Source organism: Barbus barbus (assembly GCF_936440315.1).
Source record: "Barbus barbus genome assembly, chromosome: 5".
Classification (NCBI taxonomy): domain Eukaryota; kingdom Metazoa; phylum Chordata; class Actinopteri; order Cypriniformes; family Cyprinidae; genus Barbus; species Barbus barbus.
The window spans coordinates 32,754,222-32,767,935 of record NC_136733.1 but is presented as its reverse complement, the minus strand read 5'-3'; the positions used below and the strand labels follow the sequence as shown (position 1 = coordinate 32,767,935).

Below are 13,714 nucleotides of genomic sequence, written 5' to 3'. Positions count from 1 at the left end.
TATTATTTCAAGTGTGTTGAGTTTGTCTTTGAATGATCACATACAGACGTACAGATACACTTGTTTATTTTCCATCGAATGTTTTGGTAATTCAATATAAACCTCTGTCAAAGAAAATCATTGAAATTATACATAAATCTTACTTATTTCCATAAGTAATTTATAAAATAAAAATATTCTCTGCATTGTTTTTATTTAGCTTTTGGAGTGTGAGCCTCACATTCTTAACAGACGCAATGTGTTAATAAAAATACTTTGATTACATAATTTAAAGGCATCAGAAAAATAACTTCTATCCAGACAACAGCTGAAAGTCATGTAACATCAACCAAAAACCCATTATATTCGAACCATTTTCATGTGAGGAGATTCCGATAGTCCTTGTGGGGGATCCTCAATCCTGTTAGGACTCAATATGTGTAGGCTCTTACAACATTCTCTCACAAGCACAGATACATTGCAAAAGTTGGCAACAAAATGTGAAGTCTTTGACCAAGCCTAATATGTTCAAAATAAATAAGTTCAAATTGTAACATGACAAATAATCAATAAACAATCCTTATTCAACCTTTTGCTCTTAGGTGACCTATAAATGACTGATCTGTTATTCAGATAATATAATATGCATTATATGCAATGACAAATATTGCAAGTAATTTATACCAACTGTTGCACATGCTTTATATTACCCAAGATTTTATGCCCTTTTGTGTTCGTTTAAGCTTAACCCGTTATGTACTGTACCTCTATGTGCAGTTTGGTTTGAGCTGAATGTATTTTGTAATGAGCAACTAATAAATTGTGGATGTAGCAATACAAAAAAAAAACATTCAAAATGATATGTAATGAATGGTTTCTGTTGTACAGTGCAGCCCTGTGAATATGCCCTTGCATGAGAAGAGGAAACAATATTTCAAATAGCGCTCCAACAATAGTGGAGTCAACAGAAATGTATGATGCCTAGAGACCACATCTAAATTTACAGTCTAATCATTGGCATGAAACGCATTTGTCCCATTGAAGGGCAACAAACAAGCAGACAATAACTGGCACATTTATGTGTAAAATATAAATGTTAAAGCACAATAAATCTGGAGTCACTTTAAATGGAATACGGCCCCTTTGATTGACAGCCTGAATTAAAAACATCACAAATACTACAGCAACATTAAGGCCACCATAACCACTCAACCCTCAAGAAGTTTAAACGCGGTTTCCTAGGTTCCAGCCTGGAGACCAATCAGTTCCATTCAAATAATTGTTTCAAAATGTGTTAATATTGCAGTGCTGTCATTTTCTCAGTGGCTATGTGTCTTGCTACACACACAAAAAAAAATCTATGAATCAAAGGCATAAGTACATATTTTGAAATGCATCCTTTGGCAACAGAGAAAAAACAAAAACTGATGTACTAATGTAAACTAAAAATAAAAATCACTTTTCACACCAGTTGGATTGGTTATGTCACCGTGATTCGCAAAACAATCAGCAAAGATATGTAAGTACAATGTAAAACGCTGAATAGGTGTGGCATGGTTATGGAGTGGTTATATGGCCCTTGACAGAGAAAAACCCCAAAAAATTTTATTTGAAAATATATATAAAAAAAGTACATGTACAGTCAATGTGAGTATACTTATTCCACAACCAATCGACTGACCAGGAAGGCAAGGATAGAGCCGGTGTCACCTTACATCACTTCCTCCTTCTCAAAATGGAAAACAAAACCCACCTCGTTAGGGACTAAAAACAAGCATGAAACAGGATAGAAGCAAGCCAGCTGACGAAACATTTACCCACTGCATCATTAAAAAGGCCACCATTACAAAAAATGGGGGAATGAGACTTAATTTTAAGTTAGATTTCAATTAAAAAGTATTATCCTTCTAATCCCAAAACAATAGGTGCTCAAAGGCTATATAATTCAATCCATATCTTAGACATTCACGTTCCAAAAATGATAATACTCGGATCCTGATAGTCTGCAATTCCAAATAAGTGTGAAAAGAACTTAAATCTTCAAAGTTCATTCAATGTGTTACGTGCAAATCATCCATTTGCAACAATAAGTGGGCAAATAGTAGCAAGCTCTAAAAGAGATACCCCTGAAACATGTGGAAACGTGACAGTAAAAACTGACCCCATCGCCCAGTGCAACAGTTTAGACCTCACAAACCATTGGATCTGTGCTAACAACAACCTTAAAGTGGAGCTAAAATCCCTGCTCTTGAAATGCTCATTCTGTCCTTCTCACCCACAAACAACACAATAGAAGTTTCCCGCAAGGCATAACGGGACTAAAAATAAAGAAATTTATCAGACAAAACTGGTAGTATACAACAGTCACACCTGTAAACTCGATTAACCAACCCGATTAACCTGCCTCGACTCAGACTGGACGGTTCCTCTAAATCACTTTAATCTCAGCCCAAGTGTGGTCTTAAACGCAGGGTGCACCATCGTGAGGCCTCCCACCTGGCAGTATGTGACCGCGTGTGCTGATGTGTTTAAAGCATTGCGATGTTCTCAGGAGTGCAGTTCATATGTGTGGAAGTGCTGCTTCCTCCTGGAGATTTCAAACCCTTTGTGCTGGCGCTTCCCAGGGTGTCTGCTTGGACATCGTTTCCGATCATGACGCCGGGTCCGTGCGAGAGGTTCCGCTGGAGGCCGGCCAACATGGTCTCGGTGGTGACGGTGCCAAACTCATAGGTGAAAGTCCCGTAGAATACGAGAATGACTACAGTGAAGACCCACTCACAAATGGCCGCTGCATGTTGTAAGATAAAGCTCTCGTGGATGAAGAATATTCCACCTGAGAGGAACCATCAAGGATTCAAACGTTTTCAAAAATGAAAGGCACAGCGACCCACTATGGAATTAAAGAAACCGTTCACTCAAAAATCTAAATTCTGACATTTATTCACTCTCAAATTGTGCCAAACCTGTACGAGTTTCTTTCTAGCATGAAGAATGTGGGTAAGCAAACAGTTGCTGGTCCCCATTCCACATTATGGAAAAAAAAGACTATTGAAATCAGAGGCTTTCACACCAGGAAGTTATAGAAACTAGCCACCAGTGCAGAGAACTTAATTTTCCCCTAGGTCAATTTTCCTGGTTGCAAAATTCAACAACATCAACAACTGGAGAATGGATGACAGAGAAGTGCCTGGACTTCAGAGTCGGCCTATCCATCACTGTTTTTCATGTTTGTGGAGTAAGTATAAGTAAACTTTGTGTTAACACAGCTCTTTTGAAATGGCATGCATTCAGCCAATCATTGTACATTTACGCTACATGGTAGCTCCTACTATCCTGGGTTTGTCTGAAGTAGAAGCCCCAAAAGCTGTTCCTATAACTAAAATCATTCTCAGGTCCCGGGTGCGAAAATGACAAATAGCGGGTACTTCCACCAATAGTTGTAGGAACTATGAAATGTTCTTCTGTGCAAAAGCCCCTAATACGGACCGGAAACTGTTTGGTTACCAAGGTATGGAACAACTTGAGGGTGAGTTATTGACAGGATTTTCATTTTTGGGTGAACTATCCCTTTAACTTACTTAAAGCCATGGATTATTGATGGAGATACTGGTTAATTAGCTGCTCTCAAAGTTACATCACCCAGCAACCCTTTAGCCACCCCCTTTTCCTCTGGTTGGGGAAAAAACAATTCATAAATCATTGATAAACACAGCAGCGATAAAGCAGGAAGGCCAGGAGACTCCAGCTGGGTTCATCTGTCTCCTCAGCAACATTTACACCAAAGCAATTAGATTATACCGCCACTATTATATGAGTCAGGGGCTCCTTGATCGTGACCAGGGCCTCAGCAGGAAGAGAAACAGATAAAAGCTCAGTACTACACCTTTCCTTGCCTCGATTTTGTCGTGGTTTATTATTAACAGCTGGTGCTAAATGGGATAGTTCCCCAAAAATGGCAATTCTGTCATCTTTTACTTATCCTCGTGTTGTTAAAAACCTGTAGAATTTACGTGAGGAACATAAAAGGTGTATTAAATAATGTTGTTCTTTTCCATGCAATTCTGATGCATGAGTAGCCTGCAAATACACTAAGAGTATCATAAAACCAGTTCATACAAACTGCATATACTGTAAGTCTTCTAGAGCATATGATAGCTCAAATGTAAAGTAGCAACAGATCTTGGTTTCTGTATTGTGATGGATTGTCCAAGTGTGATGGATTATCAGAATTCGATCTTTTGAGTTGGATAATTTCAATTAATCTGCAAATCCATTTCATAAAACTAAACTCTAATTTGTCTGATCTGGTCTCAATGATTAGGTCACAGATGTAAATAGCTCACTAAAAAAACATCATGTTCCTCAAACAAAGCTATTGCATGACTTGAAACATACTGCACAAGTCATATAGAGCACTTTTATTATACCTTTATAATGCTTTTGCATCCTTTTTTAATCTTAATAGTAGAGATGCACCGATTGCAATTTTCTTGGCCGATTCTGATTTCCGATTTTTTTTTGGAACTGTCGATATCGATTTTTGCAGATTCCGATTTTCTCTCTAAGAACTATAATTGACAGCATATAGAAACAAAAATCTATGCAAATTTCAATGCAAAAAATATTTACATGATAAAAGAAATCATTAAACATTACAATTCCCCCAATCTGGACTAAGTTACAGATTTTCTCTCACTTAAACAACTCTCAGAATAAAGTGCTCTGTGACTGGAAAGAGGACGAAATAGTTAACTTAAAATGAGTTGCTGTATGTAACAAAACAGATGTCGTAAATGGCTCTAAACTTTAGATGTCATAGCAACCTTATTTACAGAAAATATATATGATATATATCACTATCTATAAATAAATATTTCATATAAACTTTTAGTCATATGGCCCACTAATAATCATGATTACAATATTGCCCAAAATAACCGTGATTATGATTTTTGTCATAATCGAGCAGCCCTAGATCAGGGAGTGTAGACGTAAGGGGTATATGTAAGGTGGGAGGAGTTCGATCTGGATCAACCTTGCCCCCTGGATCCAGTGTTGCCAACTTAGCAATTGTGTTGCTAAATTTAGCTAATTTTCAGATTACCCTAGCAACTTTTTCTTCCAAAAGCACCTAGCAATAAATGTAGCTATTTTATAAAATCAATTTGGCAACTTTTTGCAACTTTTGTTCCATCTAAAGTACCCAGAAAGAGGAAACCAAAGATTGCCTAGCATGAATTACGTTAGCTGCATAATTGTTAATTTATGATACACCTTGTATCTTGAACCTGTGATTGTTGATCAGTTAGTACACCGTAAGAAAAATATCTAGAAATATGGAAAAGGTGCTAGAAATTTTACAAGACATATCCGTTATCATTGTGTAACCCGAAAACACAAAATCATTTAAAATGCAGGTAAAAAAACCTGTGAAAAATAAATATGGAAAATTTCTTCATATTAACATACCGGTAGTAGATTATGCCCTATTTTTACAGACTCTTCTTGGTGTAGCATACTAACTAACTAACTAACTGATAATACACTGCTTATAAGTAGAAATTGTTCAGAATTTATAGTTTTACTAGTTTACTTGCTAATAATAAAAAAAAAAACTTAAATGGCTGAAAAATGTTTAAGTGTTCAAAACTTCAATGTTTTTATAAATAGTTATATTTTAGTATTATATTAGGCCTATGCATTTATATCATTTTACAAACTGATATAAATGAACATGTATAAATATATATTTTTGCTGATATTTGATACAGTGACGATTTTGCGTAGTCATTTAGCAACTTTCAGCAACAAATTGACCTTCTTTTAGAAACTTCCCCTGAAAATTAGTTTGCAACACTGCCTGGATCTTGTGTTCTGCAGTGAGGAGCAAGACGTGAGACTGACCGGTGTCATGAGAAATCGAGTCCCCCCTCGAAATAGGGTCCGCTTAGGACCCCAAGCGAACGCATTGGCTCAAATTACTTTTAATAGGTACTCTCTTTAGTGCCTAAATACAATTCCTACAAAATCATGTAATGATAAATGCTGTTTAAACTATGTTATAATGATAATGTCTGTATTCGTTAGCTTATGTAGATACTAGCATAGCATACAGATACCTGATTAGCTGCATAGCTTATTTTATACAGGAATTTGCACTTATCCTACGTGTTCACAATAAAAAAAAAGTATTATGTTATAAATTAAGTGTTAAATGTTTTATTTTATAAATAAAACAAATGAATGATTTTTATTTTTTTCACTTAATAGGATATTATTACTTTTATTTATTAATTAGCAGTTAATCAAGTGTAAGAAATTACATTTAATTTGTTTCATTATGCACTATTTTGTTCTATTATGCACTATATAGTAAGCCATACGTTTTTACATTAATATCTTTATGTATTTATTTAGGCAATAATCGCTCGGGGTCCTAAGCGGACCCGATTTCGAGGGGGAACTCGATTTGTCATGACACTGTCCAGTCACCGATCCGGGCCGGTCATGCGAAAAGTCGTCCGATTCCGATCACTGGCCGGTCAATCGGTGCATCTCTACTTAATAGAATAGTTCACCCAAAATAAAAATTCTGTCATCATTTACTCACTTTTATATTGTTCCAAACTATTCCTCCTTTCTTCATTGGAATACAAAAGATATTCTGAAGAATACTGATGATTTCTGGTGATCTATCCCTTTTGAAAGCCTAAAGGGAGAATAGTATATAATATATATGTAATACCAGTGCAGTTCCTCAGAAGAAAGAATGTCCATCAGTTTGGAAAGACATGAGGATAAAGAAGTTTTCATTTTGAGTGAACATTACCTTTACATTGCACACAGGTGATATTGTCTAAATAAGACAAATAAGCAATCCATGTCAAGAACAATTATAAACACACACTTATTCATAATATTCCAGTCATACTCATTCAACAAGGAAGGATACTGAGAACCAGTGTGATGAGAGCACCAGCAGCCAGTGCCACACGCACATGAGCCATCCAGTAGTCCAGAGCTGTGACAGCTACCCGGTAGGTCAGCAAACACTGCAAACATACGAACAGAGTGCCTGCTGGGAAGGCGGCGGCCGCACCTACATAGTGAAGCGTTTTAGCGTGGTCCACCTAGTCGAAAAGCAGTAGAGTATTACTCAAGTTATAATAGATCGAAGCATTGAAAATAAAAGACCAGGGCTTTGAAACTTGATGACAGACACACTTGTGTGACATCTAACCAAGAAAAAGTGGACTGAAAAACACTGCAAACTTTGTCTTCCTAAAACAAGAAACTTGCCTATTGCACACTCAGCATACGGATTGAAGTGCTATTAAAGATGAGGGAGTAAAATGCCCTCTAAAATCCATTCTGAAGAATGAGACAGCTGCACGCATGGATCAGTACTAATCACTTTGAGAACATCAGCCTCTCTGAAACACTGATGCTGATCAACACATCAGTCTGATGCACTGAATTTATGGCTGGTGGAAAGACTGGGTGAAGCGTCAGCCCTTAATATCCTCTCATACAGCACTAACAGACACCCAAATGCTTGTAACCATTTTTGGTTTCAGTGCTGTGAATGGTGGGTGGGGCAGTCTACTATGAGCTACTATGAGATATGTTTATCAGATGATAATCATACATGGAACGGTGTTTAGGCAAAATCGTGTGACTGACCTGGAAGTTGCCCACCATGACCAGTCCCACAGCATTGGTGCATCCAGAGACGAGTCCACTGGTATTGAGCCAGCAGTGGTTCCTGTGCTCGATGATCTGAGCATACCGTAGCAGACACACCAACATCACTACACATAAAAAGAGAACAGAAACAATAAGTTAAGCAATCAGACCATTTTACATGCAACTTGTGGTTAAAAAGTTCCTTTTTGTTTTGTTTCTGTTCATGACAGATATATATATATATATATATATATATATATATATATATATATATATATATATATATATATATATATATATATCAAATTAAGTAGCATCTACAAAAGCTGATGCTAGAACTTTCCTCATAATTCACTTAAGTTTAAAAGTATCCAAATACATTACAAAAATTGTATTAAAAAATTATTAAATTGATCAAAGGTGACACTAAAAACTTTTTTCAAAAATTTTATATGCTGTTATTTCGAACATTCTTTTCATCTAAGAATCCTAAAGAAAAATGGTTTATACATAATATTAAGCAGCAAATCTGTTTTCAATGATAAGAAATGTCTCTTGAGCACCAGAACAACACATTATAATGACTTCTGAAGGATCATGTGACCCTGAAAACTGTATAGAGTACCAGCACAGGAATAAATTTAATTCGAAAATATATTAAACAGAAAACAGTTACTTTAAAATGTAATAATATTTCACAATGTTAGTCTTTGCTGTATATTTAATCAAATAAATGCCTTGAGACTTCTTTCAAAAATCCCAAACTTTTGAATGGCAATTTATTTTAGAAACCTGCAGTGTGAGCTACATATACATGTTTAACTTAGATTTTGTTCCGTAATGCAAATGCATTCACACATTTTTTAACCATGTCTTAAGTGTCCAAATAATTTTTTTTAGCTGTATTGCCTTCACAAATCTTATGGTTTTTATTTCCATTTATAAGATTTATTATTCAGGTTATAGTATGGTTTCTAAAGATTTTAATAACAACCCTGATTTCATGTCACGACACAAATAGAAGCAGTTGACAGCCAACCTTCAACAAGACCAATCAAACCCCTAAACACATAATCGCAACATTTCAACTCACTCACAATAACACAACACATAATGAAGCGATACAGGAAAACATCCATTAGAGATGACGCAATAAGGAGCATGTCTGCAAGTCTAATGCAGGTATGTGTTTTTGCAACACCTCTGCCACTCTGAATACTGAATGCTTCCATTCATGCTTTTGTTCTATGTTATTTGATATGTCACTACCTAGAACATGTGGAAATATGAGAACAAGCAGTCTTACCCATGACAGCTCCCACATTACCAATGAGACTGAACAGACAGCTCTCGGGAGGGTAAGATCCACATTTACTGAATCAAAGTGAAGACAAAGACACTGTCAGATCACACTGGAAATAAACACAGATTCGAAATAAAGAGGAAGAGCTCAAAATAAAGCGCACATGACTACCTGATGAGGGGGATGTCTTGAATGGTGCAGCATGTTTTTGGGAAGCCTGGCTTGGCTGTTTCCTCTGTGCATGTTACATTGTATGACCTATAAAAAAAACAGCATTCACTATCAAATTACATATACATCGCATGCTTTAAATAAACTGAGTGAAACAAGCCCAACTTACCAGTTTTCGACAGGACAAACATGGTGGTTCATTACAGCCATAGCATATCTGATGACACAACAAAACAAAACACCAAAACTCTGTATTGTATGTGCTTGCAATTTTATATATTTGAATTTTCTATATGTGGGAAAAAAGCTCTGATTTCAACTTTTAAAAACTAATGCATTTTAAGATGGCTTTGAATCATGGGTGGCAGCATATTAAAACTCACACTATCCATATCCCAGTGATAGAGAAGGCAGCTAGGCTGACAGGCAGTATGATCCAAGCAGTCATTGGTCTGACAGTGAGGCCAGTCTGTCCCAAGCATGAGGGGGAGGAACACAGAGGGCTGGCAGGGGGAGACACAGGGGGGATGACGAGGGGGCACTGACATGCAAGGACACACAGGGAGGGGACATGAGAGGAGGAGAGGGATGCCACGCTGCTCCTTCCTTCCGGCCGCCAAATCCAGGCCTAATCAGTGTTTTCAGGAAACAAAGGAGGTGTACAGTGGACAGAAATTTAGACTAACCATATTAGAAATTCAATTGAAATAACCTCTTTAACAATCCACTTTAAAGGCATGGAAGAAATTTGCAATCCGTTTTACTTCCTTAATGTGACATTTTGCAGAGTGAGTGGAAAGAAAAGGTCAAAAGATGAGGGATAGCCATAAAAAACAGTGCTTTCGGGGTGGGGCAAGTTATTACAATTTGAGGAAATATTACTAAACTAGTTTTTAAATGGAATTATGTGCACTGATAAATCATTCAGAAATTGACCATGAACGTGCATTAAAGTCACAAAGAGACGGAAGTAGCGAGAGATCTTTTCTTTCATGTTGTGACGAACATCCAAAGCACAACTGGTTATCGAAAAGTCAAAAATGAAGGACGGGGTCTTAATTCTATCTGGTTGTTGATTGGATTGTCACTTGTAAGAAAAAGATGGGGTTTAAAAGGACTACATGATTGAAGAATCCAGCATACGTCACCAGAAAGAAGTCTGTCGCTTCACTGGAAGGTCCAGTCATCCAGTTATTTTCTGGTTTAAAATTATTAAAAAGATCATAAATAATAATAAAAAGAAACAAATGCAGAAGATCAGAAAACAGAAAAGTTTTTTTGTTGAATTTCATGTCAACTTTAAGAAAAGAAAGAGAGATTTTAACATCAACAAATGTTCATGCAAAATAATTAGTTGTCAGTCTCAGTGTTTTTAGTGCTTGATTCCACTTGCAATTTGCCCCTTTGACCCATTGATTAAGTAACTAAAAGCACTTCTAGTCCAAAGTCAATCCTGAGTGTGTGTGCTGCAGTGAACTTTGTTGTAAAAACATAAGCTTTACTGGAATTCTGAAACACATGACTGCCACATGATGCTGTTAGAAAACCTGGAAAGCAATACTGATAAGTGGTTGACCACTAATGAGCAGTGGTACGATTACTACAATGCTGTCTAGACAGGCAGCCCACTAGATTTTCAAGCATCAGCACATAAAAGGCTTGATGTTCACATCAACTAGCCAGGCAGGTGAATGTGCTGCTGTGTCACTCATTTGCATTAGTTAAAACTAAAGTGTCATACAATACAGGTGGCCTTCGTCGATCTCATTGCATATTTTGTATAACGTTTACCAAAAAGAGTTGGTAAATCTTCTGGTTCGTTTCTAAATGTACTGTCTGACTGTCTCAATCCTTAGGTAACGTTAGCAATTCCACGTTCACTAGCAATAAAGCTAACACTGGTTGTGTTTCGAAACCTTGTACGCTGCCTTTATAGACAGCATTTCGGAAAACATTCAAACGCAGCTGAGATGTCCCAAAATGCTGTCTAGGTAGGCAGCTCACTCGGTTCTGATACAGTCACAGAGTCCACCGAGATCTTGAAACGACTGCTACCGCCGAAAAAGCACATTCCTTATTCCTTGTAAGTGAGTTCACAGTTCTACATGAAATATTTGTGGAGATTATGTGTTTAACAAGCAAATAAGACGTTCACATTCACATACCTTAAGTCCTGCTTCCAACCTCACTCAACCTTGGTTGTTGCTTTAAGATAAGGCACTGTCGCTAAAGCAGCTCCTCATGCCTCACTGTTATTGTAGTTCTTTGTGTATTTAAAAAGAATGAATTGCAAGGTGTTGCTATATTCGCTGGACTACTTCATCCACAATTCCAATGTACGGCGGCCGAGGGGTTCGAAAGAAATCGTCAAGATTGGTAATATAGCGATGCTCAAAGTCAAACAGCGTAACTGCAAGAAAAAAATGTCTTGAGATGTCTCCTCATATATCCAATATTTTCTGGCCAGAACAATGATTGTTATAATCATGGTACAAAAAGAATATAAATGTAATAGCATGCCTGTCCAGCTTGGCTGTCATATTGCTGTGACAAGAATTTATGATTGAAAAAATAATCATTTTCAGATTGCTTGCATTTGTGTGTTACGTGTTTTTAATAAAGTATTTTAATGAAGCATATTTACTGATTCTGTGTTTGTTGTGTCTACCTAAATGCAGCAAATTACTTTTTTAAAATAAATATATATGCATTAAGATATCATCAACACAGACAAAAGAAAATGAATATCGAGGACTTGTTCTTCCATTGCATTGTGTAATTGCGTTTAGGACACCTAATCATAAATGGGTCAGAAGAACCGCTTTTTAAAATGTTCTCTAAATGTATATTTCATTACACTCTTTGAAAATGCAGAATGGATAGAGACACTGAGAAGATTAAGTCCAACTAATTTCTTAAGTGTTTGGGTTTTAATTAAAAGTGGATTATTATACAATATAGGCTACAATTGGTTTCCTTTTTTATGTTTAAAGTTCAATTTTATGTGATGATTGTCTTTGTATAAATAATTCAAGACTATTTTCACAAATAGTTTAAATTCACCATATGGGATTTAAAAATGTTACTTGTCCCTAGATGGCAGCACACTAGAGGCTAACCTCTCCCGTCCCACTCCCAGTTAATAAAATCCCGTTCCAATCCCGGAAGAATGACTCCCATTCCCTCCCACTCCCTTTTTTTGGCCGGAATCTGTCAGTTACATTAAAAATACAGTACAGATCACAGCGTGTCCACCTTAGTTGAATAAAAATCCAAAATGTAGTTTTTTGTTATTATATTGAACTGAAAGCCAGTTTAAACAATGCACACACACATTCAATTTCCTGTAAATCATCCATGCTAACATACACGTTTTCTAGGCTATTTGAATTTTTTTTCATTTGAAAGTAGACATTTCACTTTATTTTTCGTAGCGATTTTGTTTCCCATCCCGCGGGATTCCCGAAAAAATGTCAGCCTCTACAGCACACCACAATCAGTCACATCTCAATATTAAATATCAGCTGAAATAGCTTAAACAAACAAGATAGTTTTATGTTGAGGCAATCTTTATTAATGAGCATTGTAAATGCTTTATTCTTGACGCACATGAAGACAAGAGAACACAGAATACTGCACTCAACAGCATGCCTGAGCTCGCACTTGTCAGGGTTCTGTCACTTCGGTCTAGTGTTATTCATGGTTTTGTGACAGAGGCCTGACACTCCCATCATGTCCTGTTTCCATGTGAGCGCGCGGCTTAGAGTCCATACCAGTTCCAGAGGGCCATATTTTCCTTTTATGTTATGGCCGTCCTACGTGCTAAGGTCATGCACACCTCCATGCTGGCTGCCTCTGACCCTGAAACTGTCTACCACCCAGAGCCCACTGCCTGCCTGGAGGCTTCCCCAGAGCTGCCTGTTCCCCAGATACAGCCATGGAGGCTGTCAGTGAACAGTCCGCTCTCCCTGATATGGCTTGGGAAGCCATCGAAAGCCACTTTCTCCTGCTATGCCCTTGCCCTTCTGTGTGTTTGGGCCGCACACACATCCTTCCTGGCTTCCTTAACTCCTGCCCTGAAGTCTCCAGGGTCAGGCATGGCCAAGGAAGCCACCCACTATCTCAGTCGCAGAGCCTGCCCCTGAATCTGCAACTTTCCCAGAGAATGGTCTGCCTAGTGCCCATTACGTCAGTTGGGCAACTTTTGGAGCTGTAATCTATGTGGGGTTCCCCTTCCTTACCCTGATTCCAGTCCTGTCAGAATCTGATCGGCCTGCCCTGCTCCAGGCAGCTCCCTGTCCTGTCAGTCCCATTCAAGTCTCCTGTTCTGCCAGACCCACTCAAGTTTCCTGTGTGGTCTGTACATTTGGCCCCGCCCTGGCCGTCTGCCAGGGAATCTGTTAAGGTGGAGCCTTCCTGGTCCATCCCTCCGGCTCCACCCTGGCCCCCTGCCGGGACTCCTGAACTGCCTGAGCCTCCCTGACTCAACCCCCGGTCCCATTTATTACGGTCTGGGATTCCTGTGGGCACTGGCTTGGCTCCCCTTCCCTCTTTGTCTCTGTGTTTAGATTTTTC

The 13,714-nt window shown here is 37.8% G+C and overlaps 1 pseudogene across 1 annotated transcript; it reads right to left on the bottom strand.

Moving 5' to 3' along the window:
* Positions 1-50: 50 nt before the first annotated feature.
* LOC306870086 (transmembrane protein 150A-like) lies at positions 51-9,702 on the bottom strand (annotated as a pseudogene). Its single transcript, XR_013785821.1, has 7 exons — positions 9,523-9,702; positions 9,309-9,356; positions 9,140-9,226; positions 8,972-9,039; positions 7,663-7,790; positions 6,932-7,109; positions 51-2,812 (listed from the first exon to the last, which is right to left on the bottom strand). The product of XR_013785821.1 is annotated as a transmembrane protein 150A-like (transcript).
* Positions 9,703-13,714: the final 4,012 nt, after the last annotated feature.